General features: G+C 47.2%; 1 protein-coding gene across 5 annotated transcripts in view; it reads right to left on the bottom strand.

Annotated features, from left to right (window-relative positions):
- LOC143767699 (oocyte zinc finger protein XlCOF7.1-like) overlaps window positions 1-16,481 on the bottom strand; it is a 45,268-nt gene that overhangs the window by 14,877 nt on the left and 13,910 nt on the right. The gene's annotated exons all lie outside the window — the stretch shown is intronic.

Raw genomic sequence — 16,481 nt, 5'->3', positions numbered from 1 at the left:
AAACGCTGCGGAATCCACACAAAGAATTAACATGCTGCGGAAAATACAATGCAGCATTTCCGCGCGGTATTTTCCGCACCATGGGCACAGCGGATGGTACTGTAAACCTGATGGAACATTGCTACGAATCCGCAGCGGCCAATCCGCTGCGGATCCACAGCCAAATCCGCACCATGTGCACATAGCCTAATTCTAACGCTAACCCTAGTTCTAACCCTAACCCTATCCCTAACCCTACCCCTAACCCTACCCCTAGTTCTAACCCTAGTGGAAAAAAAAATATTTTCTTTATTTTATTATTGTCCCTATGTATGGGGGTGATAAAGGGGGGGTCATTTACTATTTTTTTTATTTTGATCACTGTGATAAAACCTATCACAGTGATCAAAATGTAGCTGGAATGAATCTGCCGGCATGCGCCCACCATTTTGGAAAATTAGACTCATCAGAGAACATTACCTTACTCCGGTGCTCTATCGTCCAATCCTTATGGTCTTTGGCAAACTTCAGCCTGGCTCTCCTTTGCTTCTCATTGATGAAAGGCTTTTTTCTAGCTTTACATGACTTCAGTCCTGCCTCTAGGAGCCTGTTACGAACTGTTCTTGCTGTGCACTTCTCCCCAGCTGCCATTTGCCATTCCTTTTGTAGGTCACTTGACATCATCCTACGGTTGCTGAGTGACATTCGAACAAGATGGCGGTCATCCCGGTAAGTGGAGAGTCGTTTTTGCCTGCTGCCGGACTGTAGCTTTGTTGTCCCAAATGTCTGCTGCTTGACCTTGTTATAATGGACTACCATCTTAGAAATTTTAAGGATGGAGGCAACATGACACTCACTGTGTCCCTCTGTAAGTAAAGCCAGAATTGAGTCCTTCTTTTCCTCACTCTAGACTTTTCTTTTCAACTCTTTTGGCATGGTTGAAAGTTATTTTTTCATTACTATTACTTTTGGGATATTACTCTTGATTTGCCATCCAGCTTGTCCTATTGCAAGAGGATTGTGAACACCACAGCAGGGTTTTTTTTATACTTTTCTTCGTTAAATAAGATTTGGTTCAGATGATCACATAATCAGAAGCACATTAAGTAGAATGAGGTGTACTCTGGTTGGAATTCAACTGACACTGGAATGGAATGGCTGTCAGACATGAAGAGAAGCTGATTTTTATAAAACCGTGCAGTGGTCTCTTAATTTTTGCCAGAACTGTGGTTTCCAATGGGGTCACTTATATTTTTTTTATCACTGTTTAGGCACATCAAGGGCTTTTCAAATGTGATATGATGTCCGCTCTCAATTCCATCCAATTTTGTGTTCTAAAAGTCAAACTGTGTATCTTTCTTTCTGAGCCCTGCCATGCATCCAAACAGTGGTTTTCTCCCGCACATGGGGTATCAGCGTACTCAGGAGAAATTGCACCACAACTTTTGTGGTACATTTTCTCCTGTTACCCTTGTGAAAATAAAAAAAAGTGCTGAAAGATCATTTTTGTGACTACAGTTAAATGTACATTTCCATGTTGCTTTAGTTCCTGTGAAGCACCTGAAGGGTTAATAAACTTCCTGAATGTGCCTTTGAGCATCTTGAGGGGTGCAGTTTTTACAACGGTGTCACTTTTGGGTATTTTTTGTCAGATAGGCCCCTCAAAGTCACTTCAAATATGATGTGGTCCTTAAAAAAATTGTTTTTTAAATTTGTTGTAAAAATAAGAAATCGCTGGTCAACTTTTAACCCTTTGTGGTATAGCGACCCCTGTGGCAGATAGGGGGCGCTGTGTGTGCTCCTTGAGATATGCATTGAGGCATATATATGGTGTGCAAGGACCTGTGGTGATGTCACGCTCACCTGACTAGCCATGTGACAGGTACCTGGGTGTGATTACACCTATGTAAAGGAGGTGTGTGGAGCACATGGATGTGGAATGTGAGTGTTAGTGAGTAAGTGTCCGTCAGGGTGGACACACTTCCGGGTGTCCTGGCAGGACACTGCAAAGTGGCCTGTGTGCTGGACGGTCCCAGGTGAGGACAGACGTCCTGGAAGCACACAGTGACCATTCCAGGCTGGAGAGCCTGCGTGCTGGACATAGCACGGACGGTTGGTGTTGGAGGCTCTGGCGAGTGGAGTCGTCCTGGAAGCACCTGGAGACCGTAGACCTGGGAGGTCTGTGTTGAGGACCTGGGACTGACCTGAAGTCAGTGTGTGTGAGAAACGTCTGATGGATACCTCTGTGGAGAAGAGGGATCCGGGAAACCTGTGCGGCACCAACAGGTAACGGGAAGGAACCGTGTGACACTGACCGGGGTCAGAGTGAGAGACATTGTGTATGGGCACCTCGGAGGCCAAGGGGTGTCTAGGAACCCGTAAAGGTTGCCAACGGGTAACGGTCTGAAAACCGTGTATAATGCTGACCGGGGTAAGAGACGAACTGTGGTAAAGATGAATATATGCAGACTGTGTTCAAACTGTTACCAGGTTCCTGTGGATGTGGTTTATGTTATGGAGAAATAAACCTAAAAGACTGTGTTTTTATAGAAAACCGTGCCCGAGTGCTTTAATCCCGTGCCAAGCGAGTGTCCCCCAAGACAGGTAGTAGGCGCTATGCCACACCTTATAATGTCCTAACAAAAAAAATTATGTTTCCAACATTGTGCTGATGTAAAGTATACATGTGAGAGCTGTTATATACCTGTTGCTGGTACCCTGGACTGAGGCTGACTACAACTTCAGTAAATCAGGTAAAGACTGCAACCCTGTGTCCTCCATAAATTTGCCAGCATTCACCATCCCTGCCAAACAAACCGGGATCCCTGGGGACCTACTTCACCTGTGGGACGTTATACCATCTCAGCTTCCTTAACATCACCCCAGCACACCCCTAAAAGCAGCGTCGGTCCCCACTGACCGAATACCACAGGTGGCGTCACAAACACAAACCGTATTAAAACCTATAAAGACTTTTCCCCAATTTACTTGAGTGCCCAGGGCCACAGACCGGGTTGCTGCCACCGTGAACACCCCTTTAATTGTGACCAGACCCTGTACCAAGTACCCCAAGCCGTGGCAGGTGACTCACATTATGCTATAGAGGCTGCCTATGGGGTGCATCATATTAGGGGCTTCATTATGCTATAGAGGCTGCCTATGATGGTGCATTATATTAGGGGCTGCATTATGCTGTAGAGTCTGACTATGGGGGTGCATTTTATTAAGGGCTGCAATAAACTATAGAGGCTGCCTATGGGGGTCTGCATTATATTAAATGGAAGCTGTTGCTAGGTTTGGCCGATAAGAGATACGGCCATCACCTTTCAGGGCTGATATACAGTATTCTATAATTTTGTATATCTGCCCCCAACCCGACCTGTAAGAGAGGAAAAATAACTTTATTCGGACTCCCATGACAGCACCACGAGAGAGGGGATCTGCCCATTAGGAACAGGAAACCTACAGATACAAAAGGGCGGCACCTCTCCCACGTATCAGTTGGTTTCCTGTTCCTAAAGGGACGGGATCCTACAGAATGTTATCAAGGGATCCCAGGCCGGCCGGCCGATTCAGGTAGCGGGGGGGGGTCTCCTACCTCGGCCGGTGCGGAGATCCTGGAAGATGTCACGGTGGTCCTGGCAGAACTGCACGGCAGTGGTGTTTCAGCAGGGAGCAGTCGCCGGTGGTGTTCTGTCTCCAGGAGCCAGCGCGGGTAAGTATTTCCCTGGGGTCCCTCCTTTCAGGCAGGTATGTGTGCGGGCTGGGGTCCGTGCGACACCATTGCGGTGGCGCCATCCGGAGTATTGCTGGTTCGCCGGGCGTCCCACGCTGCTCTCAGCGCTGACAGGGGGCGGTGCCGGCATCTATTTCTGGGTCGTGGGGTTCCACGCATGCGCGGTGACTCCAAGATGGCGGCGCCCACCGGGAATTTGCACGCCACTCAATTACAGCCCCCCCACCGATATCCTGCACATGGAGGGAGGGACATCGTATCAAGAGAGAGCGCTTGGCGTGGCTGCTGACCGGAAGAGGGGTTATTTAAGAAGATTTCGGAGCTGAGTCACTTGCTTCTGGCCTCAATCCGAGAGGTATGGAGAGTGACCGTGAACAGCAGCCTCAGCTGCTGGACGAGGTTTGTCTGAAGCCCAGAGGTGACAGACGGAGTGTTGACTCTGGCCGCAAAAGCTCCTCCAGACAGGGGTCTGGAGAATCAGCCAGGAAGAATCCCCCTCATATTCCGGTATTTCCTTTTTTGGGACAGGCACTGGTAAGTGATCTTCGAGAATGTTCACCCAGTGATGTGATTCCCCTCATATTCTTTATTGTAGGGGAAGAAATGCATCGGTAAGGCGAAACATAGAGAGTGTGCCATCTGCGTGGTTCCCTTACCTGATAACTGCCCTTAAAAGCTATGTGGCCCCTGTATCCAGCAGACGGTGAGGTCTCAGGAAGGGGGAGGGGTTGAGGGCATTAGATCTGTGGAGACTAGACTGCCTTACTTGCCCCCTCAGGTAGCGGAAGAATCCCTGAGTATGGCAGCAAGTCTGAAGGAGATGGTCAGGATGGAAGTCAGACATTCCATTAAATCCTTATCTAAAGCAGGAAGCTCTAAAAACAAAGCTCCTCTGATCTCTGACTCTTCCGTGGATGAGAATATAGATGAGATTTCCTCCGATTCAGCTGCATCGTCTTCATCCTCGGAGGAAGATACTGCCCGCTTTTGTCTACCCCTCGAAAGGATAGATAAGTTAGTAAAAGCAGTCAGAGGAACAATGGGCATAGCCCAATTATCCAGAGAGGAAATGATGTTTTGTGGACTGGAGCAAAAAAAGCGTAGAGTGTTTCCGCTAAATGAAAAAATTCAGGAACTCATCAATAGGGAGTGGAAAAAACCTGAGAAAAAAGGTTCCTTGCCTCCGGCACAAAAGCGCAGATATCCGTTTGATGACCCGGCAGTTAGCAATTGGGAGAAGGCTCCTAAATTAGATGCGGCAGTAGCCAAAGTGGCGAAGCGAGCTTCTCTTCCTTTTGAGGATATGGGAACCTTTAAGGACCCCCTTGACCGAAAGGCGGACACCTTTCTGCGGGGTACCTGGGAAATGGCGGCCGGTTCCTTAAGACCTACGGTGGCATCAACATGTACGGCCAGGTCTATGATGGTTTTGGCTGGACCAATTGGAGGCCCAGTTGAAGGAGAGAGCCTCTAGAGAGTCTATTCTAACTGCTTTACCAATAATTCAGGAGGCGGCTGCCTTCTTGTCAGATGCTTCCATTGACTCTTGTGAAAATGGCGGCTAGAGCGGCAGGACTCTCTAATGTAGCCAGAAGAGCCTTGTGGTTGAAATGCTGGCCAGGGGATATACAGACAAGATCAAAGCTCTGTGCCATTCCTTGTAAAGGAGAATATTTGTTTGGTTCCACCTTGGACGAACTCCTAGAGAAAGCGGGAGATGATAAAAAGAAGTTTCCTAATTTGTTTGGATCCTACCGTCGTCCCTTTAACAAGAAGAGATTTGGCCGGGGAAGGAGGCGTGCCTTTTCACCCATTAGAGATCGGTCTAGATGGGATGATAGGTGTAGAAGAGGTACAGGATTTATGTTCCGTCGTTCCTCAAAGGAAAGGAAGAAAGAAGATAAATGACTAGCAATCCCGGTGGGGGGTAGACTGTTACATTTCGGTTCGGAATGGTCAGAGATCACAAATAGTGTTTGGGTACAAAACACTATATCCCAGGGTCTCACACTTCAGTTTATTCGTACCCCACGGGATAGTTTTAAAATTACTCCTTTCCGTTCTTCTCCCCTTGAGCAGTCAGCTTTAGAAGAAGAGGTGTTGTCTCTTTGTTCTAAAAATGTCCTTATAGAAGTCCCAAAATCTGATAGAGGAAATGGATTTTATTCTCCCCTGTTTCTTATTTAGAAACCTGATAAGACTTATAGGACCATCATAAATCTTAGACACCTTAATAGTTACCTGGTTAAACATTACTTCAAGATGGAGTCCATCAATACAATAAAAATGCTGTTTAACCCCTTCCCGACCCATGACGCCACGTAGGCGTCATGAAAACCCGTGCCAATCCGACCCATGACGCCTATGTGGCGTCATGGAATGATCGCGTCCCTGCAGATCGGGTGAAAGGGTTAACTCCTATTTTACCCGATCTGCAGAGACAGGGGGAGTGGTACTTCAGCCCAGGGGGGGTGGCTTCAACCCCCCGTGGCTACGATCGCTCTGATTGGCTGTTGAAAGTGAAACTGCCAATCAGAGCGATTTGTAATATTTCACCTAAAAAACTAGTGAAATATTACAATCCAGCCATGGCCGATGCTGCAATATCATCGGCCATGGCTGGAAAACCTGAAGTGACCCCCCCCCCACCCCACCGATCGCCCCCCCAGTCCTCCGTTATGGGGTCCGGTCCCCTCCGTCCTGTGCTCCGCTCCCCCGTCCTCCTGCCCGCTCCCCCCTGCTCCTATGTCACCCCCCCCGTGCTCCGACGCCCCCCCCGTGCCCCGATCTTCCCCCCCTTATATTTACCGAGGCTCCCGGTGTCGGTCCGTCTTCTCCATGGGCGCCGCCATCTTCCAAAATGGCGGGCGCATGCTCAGTGCGCCCGCCGAATCTGCCAGCCGGCAGATTCATTACAAGTACATTTTGATCGCTGTGGTAGGTTCTATCACAGCGATCAAAATTAAAAAAAATAATAAATAAACCCCACCCTTTATCACCCCCATAGGTAGGGACAATAATAAAATAAAGAAAATATTTTTTTTTCTTTTTCCACTAGGGTTAGGGTTAGAACTAGGGTTAGGGTTACGGGTAGGGTTAGGGGTAGGGTTAGGGTTACAGGTAGGGTTAGGGGTAGGGGTAGGGTTATGGCGTGTGCGGATTTGGCTGCGGATCCGCAGCGGATTGGCCGCGGATCCGCAGCGGATTGGCCGCGGATCCGCAGCGGATTGGCCGCTGCGAATTCGTAGCAGTTTTCCATCAGGTTTACAGTACCATGTACACCTATGGAAAACCAAATCCGCTGTGCCCATGGTGCGGAAAATTCCGTGCAGAAACGCTGCGTTGTATTTTCCGCAGCATGTCAATTCTTTGTGCGGATTCTGCAGCGTTTTACACCTGTTCCTCAATAGGAATCCGCAGGTGAAATCCGCACAAAAAAACCACTGGAAATCTGCTGTAAATCCGCAGGTAAAACGCAGTGCCTTTTATCTGCAGATTTTTCAAAAATCGTGCGGAAAAATCTCACACGAATCCGCAACGTGGGCACATACCCTTAGGGTTAGGGTTGGAATTAGAGTTAGGGTTGGAATTAGGGCTAGGGTTGGAAATAGGGTTAAGATTAGGCTTGTGGTTAGGGTTACGGATAGGGTTAGGGGTGTGTTGGGGTTACAGTTGTGGTTAGGGTTGGGATTAGGGTTAGGGTTGGGATTAGGTTTAGGATTAGGGTTGGAATTAGGGTTACGGGTGTGTTGGGGTTAGGGTTGTGGTTAGGGGTGTGTTGGGGTTAGGGTTGGGATTAGGGTTATGGCTACAGTTGGGATTAGGGGTGTGTTGGGGTTAGTGTTGAAGTTAGAATTGAGGGGTTTCCACTGTTTAGGCACATCAGGGGTCTCCAAACGCAACATGGCGCCACCATTGATTCAAGCCAATCTTGCATTCAAAAAGTCAAATGGTGCTCCCTCCCTTCCAAGCCCCGACGTGCGCCCAAACAGTGGTTTACCCCCACATTTGGGGTACCAGCGTACTCAGGACAAACTGGGCAACAACTGTTGGGGTCCAATTTCTCCAGTTACCTTTGCAAAAATAAAAAATTACTTGCTAAGACATAATTTTTGAGGAAAGAACAATTATTTTTTATTTTCACGGCTCTGCGTTATAATCTTCTGTGAAGCACTTGGGGGTTGAAAGTGCTCACCACACATCTAGATAAGTTCCTTCGGGGGTCTAGTTTCCAAAATGGGGTCACTTGTGGGGTGTTTCTACTGTTTAGGCACATCAGGGGCTCTGCAAATGCAACGTGACGCCCGCAGACCATTCCATCAAAGTCTGCATTTCAAATGTCACTACTTCCCTTCCGAGCCCTGACGTGTGCCCAAACAGTGGTTTACCCCCACATATGGGGTATCACTGTACTCACAACAAACTGGGCAACAAATATTGGGGTCCAATTTTTCCTGTTACCCTTGAGAAAATAAAAAATTGCTTGCTAAAACATCTTTTTTGAGGAAAGAAAAATGATTTTTTATTTTCACGGCTCTGCGTTGTAAACTTCTGTGAAGCACTTGGGGGTTCAAAGTGCTCACCACACATCTAGATAAGTTCCCTTGGGGGTCTAGTTTCCAAAATGGAGTCACTTGTGGGGAGTTCCTACTGTTTAGGCACATCAGGGGCTCTGCAAACGCAACCTGACGCCCGCAGAGCATTCCATCAAAGTCTGCATTTCAAAACGTCACTACTTCCCTTCCGAACCCCGACGTGTGCCAAAACAGTGGTTTACCCCCACATATGGGGTATCAGCGTACTCAGGAGAAACTGGACAACAACTTTTGGGGTCCAATTTCTCCTGTTACCCTTGGGAAAATAAAAAATTGTGGGCTAAATTATTTTTTATTTTCACGGCTCTGCATTATAAACTTCTGCGAAGCACTTGGGGGTTCAAAGTGCTCACCACACATCTAGATTAGTTCCTTGGGAGGTCTAGTTTCCAAAATGGGGTCACTTGTGCGGGAGCTCCAATGTTTAGGCACACAGGGGCTCTCCAAACGCGACATGGTGTCCGCTAATGATTGGAGCTAATTTTCCATTCAAAAAGCCAAATGGCGTGCCTTCCCTTCCGAGCCCTGCCGTGCGCCCAAACAGTGGTTTACCCCCACATATGGGGTATCATCGTACTCAGGACAAACTGGACAACAACATTTGGGGTCCAATTTCTCCTATTACCCTTGGGAAAATAAAAAATTCTGGGCTAAAAATCATTTTTGAGGAAAGAAAAATTATTTTTTATTTTCACGGCTCTGCGTTATAAACTTCTGTGAAGCACCTGGGGGTTATAAGTGCTCACTATGCATCTAGATAAGTTCCTTGGGGGGTCTAGTTTCCAAAATGGGGTCACTTGTAGGGGAGCTCCAATGTTTAGGCACACAGGGGCTCTCCAAACGCGACATGGTGTCCGCTAACGATTGGAGCTAATTTTCCATTCAAAAAGTCAAATGGCACGCCTCCCCTTCCGAGCCTTGCTGTGCACCCAAACAGTGGTTTACCCCCACATATGAGGTATCAGCGTACTCAGGAGAAATTGCCCAACAAATTTTAGGATCCATTTTATCCTGTTGCCCATGTGAAAATGAAAAAATTGAGGCTAAAAGAAACTTTGTGTGAAAAAAAAGTACTTTTTCATTTTTACGGATCAATTTGTGAAGCACCTGAGAGTTTAAAGTGCTTATTATGCATCTAGATAAGTTCCTTGGGGGGTCTAGTTTCCAAAATGGGGTCACTTGTGGGAGCGCTCCAATGTTTAGGCACACAGGGGCTCTCCAAACGTGACATGGTGTCTGCTAGCGATGGAGATAATTTTTCATTCAAAAAGTCAAATGGCGCTCCTTCCCTTCCGAGCCTTACCATGTGCCCAAACAGTGGTTTACCCCCACATGTGAGGTATCGGTGTACTCAGGAGAAATTGTCCAACAAATTTTATGATCCATTTTATCCTGTTGCCCATGTGAAAATGAAAAAATTGAGGCTAAAATAATTTTTTTGTGAAAAAAAAGTACTGTTTAATTTTTACGGATCAATTTGTGAAGCACCTGGGGGTTTAAAGTGCTCACTATGCTTCTAGATGAGTTCCTTGGGGGGTCTAGTTTCCAAAATGGGGTCACTTGTGGGGGAGCTCCAATGTTTAGGCACACGGGGGCTCTCCAAACGCGACATGGTGTCCGCTAAAGATTGGAGCCAATTTTTCATTGAAAAAGTCAAATGGCGCTCCTTCCCTTCCGAGCCCTGCCGTGCGCCCAAACAGTGGTTTACCCCCACAAATGAGGTATCAGCGTACTCAGGACAAATTGGACAACAACATTCGTGGTCCAGTTTCTCCTTTTACCCTTGGGAAAATAAAAAAATTTTCGCTAAAAGATCATTTTTGTGACTAAAAAGTTAAATGTTCATTTTTTACTTCCATGTTGCTTCTGCTGCTGTGAAACACCCGAAGGGTTAATAAACTTCTTGAATGTGGTTTTGAGCACCTTGAGGGGTGCAGTTTTTAGAATGGTGTCACTTTTGGGTATTTTCAGCCATATAGAACCCTCAAACTGACTTCAAATGTGAGGTGGTCCCTAAAAAAAATGGTTTTGTAAATTTTGTTGTAAAAATGAGAAATCACTGGTCAAATTTTAACCCTTATAACTTCCTAGCAAAAAAAAAAAATTGTTTCCAAAATTGTGCTGATGTAAAGTAGACATGTGGGAAATGTTATTTATTAACTATTTTGTGTCACATAACTCTCTGGTTTAACAGAATAAAAATTCAAAATGTGAAAATTGCCAAATTTTCAACATTTTTGCCAAATTTCCATTTTTTTCACAAATAAACTCGGAAATTATCGACCTAAATTTACCACTAACATGAAGCCCAATATGTCACGAAAAAACAATCTCAGAATCGCTAGGATCCGTTGAAGCATTCCTGAGTTATTACCTCATAAAGGGACACTGGTCAGAATTGCAAAAAACGGCAAGGTCATTAAGGCCAAAATAGGCTGGGTCATGAAGGGGTTAAAGATTGTTTCATGGTAGTAGTGGAATTGAAAGATGCCTATTATCATGTGCCCATTCATAAAGATTTCCAACAATTCCTAAGGGTAGCAGTATTAATAGGGGGAGTAGTTCGCCATTTCCAGTACAGGGCGCTTCCCTTCGGTATAACTTCTGCCCCTAGAGTATTTACAAAAATTATTGCGGAGGTTATGGCACATTTACAGGAATCTAATATTTTTATTGTCCCCTACCTTGATGATTTCCTCATTGCAGGGAATTCGAGGGATCACTGTTTGTCTCAATTAGAAACAGTGAGGCTTAAGGTACCTTCACACGAAGCGACGCTGCAGCGATAGCGACAACGATGCCGATCGCTGCAGCGTCGCTGTTTGATCGCTGGAGAGCTGTCACACAGACCGCTCTCCAGCGACCAACGATGCCGAGGTCCCCGGGTAACCAGGGTAAACATCGGGTTGCTAAGCGCAGGGCCGCGCTTAGTAACCCGATGTTTACCCTGGTTACCAGCGTAAAAGTAAAAAAAACAAACAGTACATGCTCACCTGCTCGTCCTCCAGCGTCTGCTTCCTGACACTGACTGAGCTCCGGCCCTAACAGCAGAGCGGTGACGTCACCGCTGTGCTTTCACTTTCACTTTAGGGCCGGCGCTCAGTCAGTGTCAGGAAGCAGACGCTGGAGGACGAGCAGGTGAGCATGTACTGTTTGTTTTTTTTACTTTTACGCTGGTAACCAGGGTAAACATCGGGTTACTAAGCGCGGCCCTGCGCTTGGTAACCCGATGTTTACCCTGGTTACCAGTGTAAAACATCGCTGGTATCGTTGCTTTTGCTTTCAAACACAACGATACACAGCGATCGGACGACCAAATAAAGTTCTGGACTTTATTCAGCGACCAGCGACATCACAGCAGGATCCTGATCGCTGCTGCGTGTCAAACGAAACGATATCGCTAGCCAGGACGCTGCAACGTCACGGATCGCTAGCGATATCGTTTCGTGTGAAGGTACCTTTAGATTGGAACACCTGGGTTGGATAATTAATTATGAGAAATCTCGGTTGCAGCCCCTAAAAATTCAAAAGTTTTTAGGATTGTTATTAGACTCAGCTACACAACAGTGTCTTCTCCCTACTGAGAAATCAGATCAAATTCAGCGCCCGGTATTAAGGGCAATCGTTACACCCTCCATGACTCTTCGACAGGCTATGTCCCTGCTAGGATCCCTCACGTCATGCATCCCGGCGGTTAGATGGGCTCAATTTCATACCAGAACCCTACAGAAAGATGTTTTGATTAACGATAAAATCTTGGGGGGAGCCTTAGGGGAAAAAATAACCTTGAGGCCAGTAACTCTTGAATCCCTAAAATGGTGGCTAGACAGAGATAATTTATCGACGGGGTTCCCTGGATGACAGATATAACCCGGGTGATAACTACAGGTTCAGGGACAGTGGGAACCATATACAGCGTTTTCATCCAACCAGAGGGAATTAATGGCGATAGAATTAGCAGTTAAAAAACTCCTCATATATCTGCAGGGACACCAGATCAGGATCCGCTCGGACAACCAGGTGGCAGTAGCCTATATAAATCATCAAGGTGGAACTCGTTCCGAGGCTCTGATTAAGGTCACAAATCACTTATTCCAGACGACAAATTTTCAATCTTTGACTGCTCTTCACATCAAGGGGAAAGAAAACGTAAAGGCAGACTTTCTCAGCCGCAATATTCTAAGACAAGGGGAGTGGTCTCTAAATGGAGACGTCTTCAGTCAGATTTTCCGCCGATGGGGTCAGCCAGTTGTGGACCTATTCGCCACAAGAGACAACAAAAAAGTGAAAACATTTCTTTAAATCCCAGGGAGAATCCTCTGGCTGTGGATGCCTTCCTAATAAAATGGAATTTTCCTTTGGCTTACGCCTTCCCACCATTGAACCTGTTACCTCTAGTGGTGAGGAAAATCAGGGAAGATCGGGCAAAGGTCATTCTGATTGCTCCTTTCTGGCCCAGGAGAACCTGGTTCGCATGGCTCAGGACAATGTCGGTAGGCGATCCCTGGGTACTACCAGATATCCCGAATTTACTTGTCCAAGGGCCGATTGCCCTTAATGGCTTGGAGTTTGAGCGGTCACTGCTAAAAGACAAAGGTTTCTCCCCAAATTTGGTAGACACCCTTCTAAAAAGTAGGAAACAAATAACAAAAATCTACTCGAGAACTTGGAGGAAGTTCTTGGCCTTCTCAGATTTTAACATCGAAGAAGGGGTACCAATACGCCAAATATTAGAATTTTTGCAAACGGGATTAGAACTAAATCTTTCTGCAAGTACACTGAGAGTACAGGTATCAGCCCTTGGTGCCCTGTTCTCTTGTAATATTGCCAATAATTATTGGGTGTCGAGGTTCATTAAGGCTGTCGGTAGAGCTAGACTGTTGTATAAAAACAAGGCGGTACCGTGGGACCTAAATCTAGTCCTTTCATCTCTCACGAAAGACCCATTTGAGCCCTTATATGAAGCCTCTATCAAAATGTTGTCCCTTAAAATAGCTTTCCTGGTAGCTATAACATCGGCTCGCAGAATGGGAGACATCCAGGCACTTTCAAGACTTCCCCCGTATATAGAGTTCTTACAGGATAGGGTGATTCTCAGACCGACCGGACCCAGCTTACCTACCAAAAGTAGCATCCCAATTTCACAGATCACAGGAGATAGTTCTACCATCCTTTATCCCTAATCCTTCTAACCCTAAAGAAAAAGAACTCCATACATTAGATGTTAGAAGATGCCTTCTACAATATATCTCAATCACTAATGACTGGAAGAAGGATAATGCACTATTCTTATCTTTCCAAGGTCCTAGGAAAGGGGTTAAGGCCCCGTCTCACATAGCGAGATCGCTAGCGAGATCGCTGCTGAGTCACAAGTTTTGTGACGCAACAGCGACCTCAGTAGCGATCTCGCTATGTGTGACACGTTCCAGCGATCAGGCCCCTGCTGCGAGATCGCTGGTCGTGTCGGAATGGCCTGGACCTTTTTTTGGTCGTTGAGGTCCCGCTGACATCGCTGAATCGGTGTGTGTGACACCGATCCAGCGATGTCTTCACTGGTAACCAGGGTAAACATCGGGTTACTAGGCGCAGGGCCGCGCTTAGTAACCCGATGTTTACCCTGGTTACCAGCGTAAATGTAAAAAAAACCAAACAGTACATACTCACCATCTGATGTCCGTCAGGTCCCTTGCCGTCTGCTTCCTGCTCTGACTGCCGCCGTAAAGTGAGAGCACAGCAGTGACGTCACCGCTGCGCTCTGCTCTCACTGTACGGCGGCTCAGTCAGAGCAGGAAGCAGACGGCAAGGGACCTGACGGGCAACAGATGGTGAGTATGTAGTGTTTGTTTTTTTTGGTAACCAGGGTAAACATCGGGTTACTAACCGCGGCCCTGCGCTTAGTAACCCGATGTTTACCCTGGTTACCCGGGTGCTGCAGGGGGACTTCGGCATCGTTGAAGACAGTTTCAACGATGCCGAAGTCGTTCCCCTGATCGTTGGTCGCTGGAGAGAGCTGTCTGTGTGACAGCTCCCCAGCGACCACACAGCGACCACACAGCGACGCTGCAGCGATCAGCATCGTTGTCTGTATCGCTGCAGCGTCGCTGTGTGAGACGGGGCCTTTAGAGTATCAAAATACACACTAGCTAAATGGATTAGGGAGGCCATCTCTCTGACTTATACAGCAGGTGGGGGTCCAGCTCCTGCAGAATCTGAGGGCGTATTCCACCCGAGCCATGGCATCATCCTGGGCGGAAAGGTCTGGAGTGTCAATCGACCAGATATGTAAGGCAGCCACATGGTCATCCCCTTCCACCTTTTTCAAACACTATCGGTTGGACTTGGGGTTCTCCTCAGATCTCACCTTCGGGTTAAGGGTGCTGCAGGCTATAGTCCCTCCCTAAGGTGGCTTAAGGTACCTTCACATTAAGCGACGCTGCAGCGATAGCGACAACGATGCCGATCGCTGCAGCGTCGCTGTTTGATCGCTGGAGAGCTGTCACACAGACCGCTCTCCAGCGACCAACGATGCCGAGGTCCCCGGGTACATACTCACCATCTGATGTCCATCAGGTCCCTTGCCGTCTGCTTCCTGCTCTGACTGAGCGCCGCCGTACAGTGAGAGCAGAGCACAGCGGTGACGTCACCGCTGTGCTGTGCTTTCACTTTGCGGCGCTCAGTCAGTGTGGAAAGCGGACGCCGGGGGACCTGACGGACATCAGATGGTGAGTATGTACTGTTTGTTTTTTTTTACATTTTACGCTGGTAACCAGGGTAAACATCGGGTTACTAAGCGCGGCCCTGCACTTAGTAACCCGATGTTTACCCTGGTTACCAGTGTAAAATATCGCTGGTATCGTTGCTTTTGCTGTCAAACACAACGATATACGGCGATCGGACGACCAAATAAAGTTCTGAACTTTATTCAGCGACCAGCGACATCACAGCAGGATCCTGATCGCTGCTGCGTGTCAAACTAAACGATATCGCTAGCCAGGACGCTGCAACGTCACAGATCGCTAGCGATATCGTTTAGTGTGAAGGTACCTTTACATCTCTGTAAATCTCTCGTGGTGCTGTCATGGGAGTCCGAATAAAGCATTAAGCTACTTACTGGTAGCGGCATTTTTCGGAGGCTCATGACAGCACCCTTAGTTCCCTCCCTAATCACGTGGGGGTTGCACTTCCTTTAAAAAAAAAAAAGGGTTTTCTCACGGGTGATATCTGGATTGTTGCTTAATTAAAAATATTGTGTTTGGTTGTATATGATATGCTTGTCATTAACCGCGGTAGTCCTCTCAGGCTCTGTAATACAACTGATACGTGGGAGAGGTGCCGCCCTTTTGTATCTGTAGGTTTCCTGTTCCTAGGATGCCCTCTCTCGTGGTGCTGTCATGGGCCTCCGAAAAATGCCGCTACCAGTAAGTAGCTTAATGCTTTTATTATACACACCTGAGAGGTGGTCTGGTCAGAGGGGTGTCGCTCTTCTTGGTCCAGCACCTCCCATCTTCTTATGATCGCCGTCCTCCTGCTTGCTTCGTGTGGATGACGCGTCACTGCGCTGTCCACACAGTCTCCTGCGCAAGCGTATTCTCTGCCCTGTTGAGGGCAGACCAAAAGTATTGCAGTGCGCAGGTGCCATGGCTCTTTGACCTTTCCTGACAACAGTTCGCAGTGCCAAGGAGTCTGTGTGGATGATGCAGAGACACGTCAGCCACACGAAGAAAGCGGGAGGGCGGTATTGCAAAAAGATTGGAGGTGCAAAACCACTTCCTGTGACAACCCTTGGACCAGAGTGCCAGGTGAGTATAATAAAAGTTCTTTTTCTTCTCATTACAGGTTGGGTTGGGGGCGGATATACAGCATTATTGAATGCTGTATATCAGCCCTGAAAAGTGATGGCAGTAACTTATATAGGACAAAACTGATTACAGGTTCCCTTTAAGGGCTGCATTATACTATGGAGGCTGCCTAGGGAGTGCATTTTATTAGGGGCTGCATTATGCTATAGAGGCTGCCTATGGGGGTGCATTATATTAGAAGCTGCATTATGCTATAGAGGCTGCCTATGGGGGTGCATTATATTAGGGGCTGCATTATGGTATAGAGGCTGCCTATGGGGGTGCATTATATTAGGGGCTGCATTATGCTATAGAGACTGCCTATGGGGGTGC

The sequence above is a fragment of the Ranitomeya variabilis genome, chromosome 4, assembly GCF_051348905.1.
Source record: "Ranitomeya variabilis isolate aRanVar5 chromosome 4, aRanVar5.hap1, whole genome shotgun sequence".
In the NCBI taxonomy this organism is placed as follows: Eukaryota; Metazoa; Chordata; class Amphibia; order Anura; family Dendrobatidae; genus Ranitomeya; species Ranitomeya variabilis.
The sequence above is the reverse complement of the archived record's forward strand: the minus strand, read 5'-3'. Positions and strand labels throughout refer to the sequence as shown.